The sequence below is a fragment of the Microtus ochrogaster genome, chromosome 10 (assembly GCF_000317375.1).
Source record: "Microtus ochrogaster isolate Prairie Vole_2 chromosome 10, MicOch1.0, whole genome shotgun sequence".
NCBI lineage: Eukaryota > Metazoa > Chordata > Mammalia > Rodentia > Cricetidae > Microtus > Microtus ochrogaster.
Window position 1 is genome coordinate 37,042,559 of NC_022016.1, and position 8,234 is coordinate 37,050,792.

Here is an 8,234-nt window from a genome sequence, read left to right on the forward strand (position 1 = left end):
TGTATAGAAATCTCATCTCCTTGTGCTGGGAAGGAGACGGGGCGGGTGCCATGATGAAAAGGTGGGCATGCTTACTCTTCACCTTGGGCCTCTGGGTGCAGGCTGTATGTGCTGGTGTGCCACTCACATATTCTCTCTCTCTCTCTCTCTCTCTCTCTCTCTCTCTCTCTCTCTCTCTCAGTCTTTCAGAACTATGGAAAAGAGGCCTGTTTTTAAAAGGAACTGCGCAATCTCTGAAAGACTTCCAAAGAACGTTAGAGCACAGTACATAATAGCCCTCCCTGCTCCCCCCCACTCCCCACAACCCCACCCCCATGTGCAACTGACACACCTACCCAGTCTATGCTCTGCCTTTCAGCCCACATCATGTGTAGTGTCCATCTTGTGAAGCCCTGTAATGCCACACAGGTAGCCAGACCCCCTGCAGCTAGTCATAGTGAACCCCGCCCTAAGGCCCCGTGAGTGCCAGCTCTCTCACATGTACTTGGTCCAACTGTAGGTGACTGGTTATCACATCATCACTGGCCCCTTGTGGCCCTGCATGTAGTAGGGGAGGCTTCAGTCAGTCCCTCACTGTGGTCCATGAATGCCATGCACCTTTCCGTAAATAAGCAGATGGTAGTTCTCTTTCCTTTTGCCTTGATCTGATTTGCTGTGGTTTTCCCTTTACTGGGATTCTTTCCTACCTTCTTTAGGCTGCCTAGGACATGTGGAGAGACACAGTGGGAGTTATTTGTAAGGAGAAAACGGCATGTCGCATGCATGGTGGAAACTGGTGTTAACATTGGGTGACCTCCTTGCTCAGAATTGTTCCACACGTGGGTTTGGAGAAACAGCTTAGTGGAGGATTTCCTCTCAGAGGAAACCTGTATAATCCTGTTACAAGGCTATGTCGTTACTCCCCTGAAGGCACAGATACTCCTTTTGATTTGCCCCGCCCAACTAATTTCTATCATTTTCCTTTTTCCTGCTCTCTCTTTTTTTTTCCTTGCACTGACATTATAGACTTTGAGGACCTCATCAGATCAATTTCAAAGTGAGTGTAGAGGGGAAATGAAAGTCAAAATATTTTTTAAAGATCTTAAAAATAATGCCTCTGTCTAGCATGCCAACAAGAATGCATTGATATTGTGAACATTTGTGATAATATGTATTAATAAATAGAGCAATTCCAAATGGCTGTGTTGTGGTTCTTTTCTTTGACTGTGATTACAATCTTTAATACACGCTCCCATTCCATTCTGCTCTTCCCGGGATTGGGAGAAAGCCCCATTTTATACATGGATAGCTATCCACATGTATCCCTTCCTAGCCAAAATGCTGGAGGGTTGGGCTTTTAGCATGGGTATTTCAGAATCGTGAGTGGGCTATCATGAATAAGAGAGACTGTTGGGCCACAGTGCCTTTGTAGCACTTCGTGCCTCTGCAATTTTTGAAAGCAGTACAAAGATTTCATCAGAGTTTTTAAAGTCTGATTTCCATTTTAAAATGAAATGAGTATCTGTCACTTCTTTTATCATTTCTATAAACACATATTCTTTCCTCTTCACTTTCTCCTCCAGATCTGATTGAGTATGCATGATGTAAGGAACAATTCAATGTCCCAGTGCCCTAATCTGAATTAAAGTATGAAATGCTCACATTTGATTTAAATGCCATTTTAATAACAGGTACAATATGATGCATTAATTGTAATCATTGGGTTTTTTTCTTCCAGCAGCTCCTGCTGGCATGTGCCACCACAACCAGCACCGATCATTGCTTTTTGATGAGTTGTCAAAAAGAGAAGTGTGAGTGAAAGCATAAATTTATTAATTAGCAAAGTAGTGGATCTGAAAAGCTTTATCCCCCACAGAACAACCTGTAATTAGGGCAATAGTGGTGTTCCAGCTAAGTGCATTTGTGAGTCTGAATGCTGCACACCTACAAGATGTACAAAGACAGTGCCCCAACATTCACATGTCCCCTTTGGAAGGTCACTGTCTTAGAAACAAATGCCTCTCAAAACCTTTTCACTATTTCAGTTTTAAGTCTGTAGTGTATATTAAAATGGGGCTTCTCTGTGAATTCTTAAATATATCTGAGCTCTTGGTTCACCCTCTTGAATGCTATAGGTTTGTTTGGTCTTTTTAGTGTATTTTGGTAATAAATCTTTCTAAATTGAATTCAGATCTCCGCATTCCATATTTTAATATGAAACATTTGGACTGAGATTGCTTTTACTTCAAAATTTAAAGTAGCCACATTTCAACTCTGAATAACCTGTATACAATGCATAGTCCTCCTTTAAGTAAAATGTAAAAGACCCAAATTTTAAAATCATCCTTGAATCATTAGAAATAAAACGGCAGACAATTTGCTAAATATATACCTTCAACTTATTATACATAGTGGAAGCCAGTATACAAACTATTCTTAGCACTCCTGAAGTTCCCTATTCTCCATTAGCAACCACACCCCGTTTCCCCACCTAGGAGGAGCCAATGCTCTGTACTCTTTTGCCGAAGGTTGGTTTTGTCTGTTTTTAAACTTCATGCAAATATAATTGTATATGTGGGCTGTCTTATGTACATTCCCTCATTTCCACTGCCATACAGGATTCCACTCCATAAGTATGGCACAATTTGTCTGTTTTATTATTGCTGTGCACTGACCTTATTTTCACGTTTTGGGTCATATGAATGACGCTGGAATGAATACTATGGGCCATCCTTCTTTATGGCCATAAACACGTGTGTAGAATTACCTGAAAATAATATATATTCCAAGTCAGGAGGTACTGCTTAACATTTTTTCTAAAATGAATGTAATAATTTCTAGTAGGAAGGCCGCTTGGTTGTTCCAGCCATTTAGACCCAAAATAATCACACAGAAACCATATTATTTAAATCACTGCTTGGCCCATTAGCTCTAGCTTCTTATTGGCTAACTCTAATTTAATCCGTTCTCAGTGTTTTATATTTTACTACGAGACTTGTGGCCTACTAGCAAAACTGCAGCATATCTGTCTCTGGAGGTAGCTCCATGGTTTCTCTCTGACTCCACCTTTTTTTTTCTCGTTTCTATTCATTCATTTATTTATTTATTTATTAAAGATTTCTGTCTCTTCCCCGCCACTGCCTCCCATATCCCTCCCCCTCCCCCAATCAACTCCCCCTCTCTCATCAGCCTGAAGAGCAGTCAGGGTTCCCTGCCCTGTGGGGAGTCCAAGGACCTCCCACCTCCTTCCAGGTCTATCATACAACAAAAGTATATGCTCAACTATGTTCATAGCAGCATTGTTTGTAATAGCCAGAACCTGGAAACAACCTATATGCCCTTCAATGGAAGAATGGATGAAGAAAGTATGGAATATATACATATTAGAGTACTACTCAGCAGTAAAAAACAATGACTTCTTGAATTTTGCATGCAAATGGACGGAAATAGAAAACACTATCCTGAGTGAGGTAAGCCAGACCCAAAAAGATGAACATGGGATGTACTCACTCATATATGGTTTCTAGCCATAAATAAAGGACATTGAGCCTATAATTCGTGATCCTAGAGAAGCTAAATAAGAAGGTGAACCCAAAGAAAAACTTATAGACATCCTCCTGGATATTAACCTTTATCAGGCAATGAAAGGAGACAGAGACAGAGTTTCACCCTTCTTTCTCCCAGCATTCAGCTTAGTTTTCCCCACCTACCTAAGTTCTGTCTTATCAACAGGCCAAGGCAATTTCTTTATTCACCAATGGTAATCACAGCATACAGAGGGGAATCCCATATCAATGATTTATAATCCAAACAGCAGTACAAAGAGCTCTCTAATTCCATATCCTCCCTAGAACTCACTATTCTCAATGTATTATTTTAGCCATCCAGTGAATATATAGTGGAATCTTACTTTAATTTGTCCTTTCCTTGTGACTAACAGTACTGATTACTTATTTTTCTCCCCATTGGCCATTTTGATATCCCCTTGGCAGGTGTTCAAGTAATTTTTGGTTGTGAACAATTCAGCAGTCTTTATCGATTTGTAGTAGTTCTTCATATATTCTAGGTACAGGTCCTCTCCTGGATGTACGTGTGGCAAATCTCTTCTATAGTGTGTGTACCATGTCTTTCTTTGGACTGCCTGCTCCCAAATAATGACTTAGAGTCTTATTATCAAGTATGGCCTTAGCTTAGACTTGTTCTCAACTAGCTCTTAAAACTTTATTCTTAAGCTATGGTGTTAGGGACATGCAAATTTATCGTCTCCTTGGTGACCTTGTTCCCTTTTCTCGCTGACACTGATTTCTCTCAAATGTTCACTTTGTGTGAAATTACAGTTGGTCTAGTCACTTTCTTTTGACTTGTATATACTGAAAGAATTGTTCCCTATATCTCTCTTTTTAGTGTTTTTCTGTGTAGTTCAGATATGCTTCTCAGTGGCGTATGACTACATCTTTAGATCAGTCTGAGGCAGCCTTCATTGACAGCTGAGTTTAGTTATGTGTTATTGTTACTGACACATTTGATTTTATTTCTACCATGTTACTTTTTTTTATCACATTGTGTATCTTTTTCTTTGTCTTCTCTTGAATTGTGGTGTCATCCTGTTAATTTTTTTTCAAAAAATATCCATGATATATTTATAGTATGAGATAATTCACATTTCAGTGATCAACATTAATTTCTTAATGTGCAAACTTGAAATTTAAAGTTAATCAGAATCCCCATCTTCCTCCAAAATGACACCAAGACTGTAGAGTAATTTGATCCCAATCAACTGTCAAAGGCATGCTTTTGTTGCCTGACATTTTTTTTCTACAATCTCCTAAACTTAATCCTATTAGTGGCTTTAAAATTTAAATTTTCCTAAATATGTATCAGTCTCATTTTCTTTGTTGCTTCTTACATCTCAGTCCTTTGGGTTTTCAGAGTGTGTTTGTATGTGATTAATTACACTGAAAATGCTCGCTACTCTTGCAAAGGGCCAGAGTTTGGTTCCCAGCCATCCTTAATTCCAGGTCCAAGGATCCAACGCCATCTTCTGGCCTCTTCACTCATCTTACACACACTTAAAAAATAGATAGATAGGTAGATAGATAGATGGCTAGATTAAAATATTTTTAAATGAAGGAGATGGATCATTGTCTTAGTGGTTAAGTACACATAACTGCTCTTAAGGAAGATCGGAATTTGATTCTTAGGACCCACATAAATCAGCTTACAACCACCAGTGACCACAGCTCTGAGGGATCCAGTGCTCTCTACTTTCCTGCATCAGTACACACACACACACACACACACACACACACACACACACACACACACACACACACAGTGCTCACATGATTGAGAAAATGTCCTAGTTTAAAATCTAGTTTGACATGAGTCACTCCATTCTGTTTTGGTTTCACCTTTTAATGCCTAATACAAAGAAAGGTTCAGTCCAAAACACCTGCTTTAGGTTTTAATTATCTATGTATATTGAATGCGGTTCAGCATATTTTTTATCCAGCTCGTAAATTTCTGCTTGTATAAGTAGCTCCATCTTCCTTCAGGTTGTCATGTTACCAGGAACTATTATTTACGTTATTTTTAATGTATCATAGTCTGCTTTCAAGTTTCCCTAATTGTTTCTCATGCAATTTCCCTGACATTTGATGGAGAACTTTGAACAGAGTTCTTGAGAACAAAGACAGTCTAACAGTGTCTTTATATCCCTACAGTGACATGCAGAATTGATCACTTTTGGGGTTCTCAGATTCCTTTATGAATAATGAATGAATGCACTCCCAATCTTTAGCTATGTGCCAGAAAAGTAACTTATCTTATGTGGATATATTTTCTTTGTTTCATTTCCTCCTTGAGTTTTATTTGTGGATTTAACTCTAGAATTCTGAATTTTGTAGTATTCCATTTTTGTGCCATGTCCTGTTTGCTAATTAATGAACCATATCTTTATCTCATGGGTATGTTTTCCCAATAAAGAGTTACATGTCTTGAGTAATAATGGAATGATCCCATCTGGATTTTTATGTAGATTTGGAATGTATCCCTAGATATTACTTTTTAGGTTTTGTTTCTTGAGTGAAGAAATGTAGGTTGTTCCCTCTAACAGAACCTGGTAGGTGTAAAATTGGCTAATGGATAAGAAGAAAAGGATCAAAGAATTGACAAATGAGCTAGTGCTAGTGGTTCTCTGCAGAAAATAGTACTATGCAATATATGCACAGAAATTTTAGTCTATATACTTCCCAAGAACTTTTACGGTTTAATTTAAAATGATTATTTGAAGACGTCCTGAATTTAGACTGCGAGACGTGAAAAAGAGTAATGCATGCACCTTCAAGCAATGTTGATTAATTGTTGTGTATAGTATAGGTTGTGAAAGTGCTTGATGCTAGAATAATTCAGAACTGTAGAGTTAAGTGAAAAAATCAAATACAATACCATCTGTGTGTACAACTGCATTATCTGTCTATTGCTATTTTCAACTGATAAATGATGGAACATACATCACTTATCAGTTTAAAAGAGCAACTACTTATTATTATAGGTTTCAGGGAATCACCATGCCAGGATGGCTTAACTAGAGGTTTCTGGCCCTAGAGTTCTTTGATGAGTTAATAGTGAAGCCATTGGTTGGGACTGTAACCTATTGTGAAAATTCAACTTGAGGTGGGCACGCCAGCTTCTAAGTTCAGTCACTTGTTGACAGCCCCTGGTCCCTTGCCACATGTGATTTTCCACAGGGTATCCTTTTGACTAAACAGTTGCTTTACCCCAGGATGAGCAATCAAAGCAAGAGTATCTGAGACAGAAGCCACAATTTTCTATCCTAAGGTCAATTCAGTAGAACCCAGTTGTTAGAAATCTTTGAATAAATGTAGCTCACGAAAAGGGAAGAGGTTGATACACAGTTGGAGTTACTGGGAGGTTAGGATCACTGGGCACCATCCTTAGAGCCAACCTACACCAATTCTACTTGGGTTTGATTCCCCTTGGGACTTGCTAAAAAACTCACATAGATCCTAGGTAATGGCAGCTAAACTAAGCAAGAAGCATTATTTGCACTAACTTTATACTCACGGATCTTAATGTTTTCTGTTTCTTTTATGATGAGCCAAGGCTTTTTAAAATTATCTCAAATAATGTCCCCAGGAATTATAAGTTCTGGTAAACAAATAAAATGCAACAAATTCAAAAAAATATGAAACTATCTTTCTCTTATCTTCTTTTAATTTCTGGATATCTATCTATGTTCTCTTTTTTTAAAAAAAAATATATATACTAATGACCACAGTTCCATATTCCCACATATGTCATGATAAAATATAGCCCCCAAAAGAAATCATTGAAAGTAAATTATTTGGTATTTGATTTTACCCTTTCTTCTGTGAATTTTATTCATTAGGACTAGTTCTCTTACATGATTCAAATAAGCTTTGTAGTCATCTTCTCTGTAAGATCTTTGTGGAAGGAGAACATTGGCAAGCTAGTAAATGATGTCAAAAGTACTCTTCAGACTAGTAAGGGTCATCTTTGAGTTGAAGGAATTTGTGAAGCTCATTGTATAAGTCTGAATGGATGGCAATGGGGGCACATTAAGGAAGAAACTCATTGTCTTCTTTAAACACTGAGTTCATGGGGGATCAAACTTGGGCCGTCATCTCAACCCTCTCCTTCTGGGCAATTGTATCCATTCAGGTTGTTTCAATTACTATATAGATGGCAGTGTCTTCCATTTTCACTCACCCAACTCACACTCTTCTTGGAAACTACACATGTGTATAGTTTAGCTGACAACAGCTCCAATGCAGAAAAGAGCCTAGAAATCCGGAGTGCTGGTGATGATGTGACTAACAGGCTCAAACCCAGGAGAGGTCTAGATCAGTGTGATTTGAACTAAAAGAAATGAGAATTTGGGTAGATTCTCTTTATGTAATAATTCTGAATGCAAATGCTATGTGCTAACCACCACTTTCCGTGCGAGACTACAGTGCTGACAAGACAGATCAGGCCATTGTCTGTTGGGGGGAGGCTGCTCGTTCATTTCCCAGCCACCCAGACTCCTGAAATAATCACTCAGAAATTATTATTTAAATCACTGTTTGGCCAATAGCTTAAGCATATTTCTGGATAACTCTTACATTTTAAATTAACCCATTTCTATTATTTTATATTTTACCATGAGGTTTGTGACCTATTGGCAAGGTTCCAGCTTTCAGCTCGCATCTTTCCCCTCTGGCACCTACATG

At 38.4% G+C, this 8,234-nt stretch overlaps 1 protein-coding gene across 1 annotated transcript in view; it reads left to right on the forward strand.

Moving 5' to 3' along the window:
• Positions 1-1,180, forward strand: part of Tspan7 (tetraspanin 7) — a 106,654-nt gene extending 105,474 nt beyond the window's left edge. The window contains exon 8 of the mRNA XM_005352847.2: positions 182-1,180. The gene's annotated coding sequence lies outside the window, so the exon portion shown is untranslated. The remainder of the gene's footprint in view (positions 1-181) is intronic.
• The last annotated feature ends 7,054 nt before the right edge of the window (positions 1,181-8,234 follow it).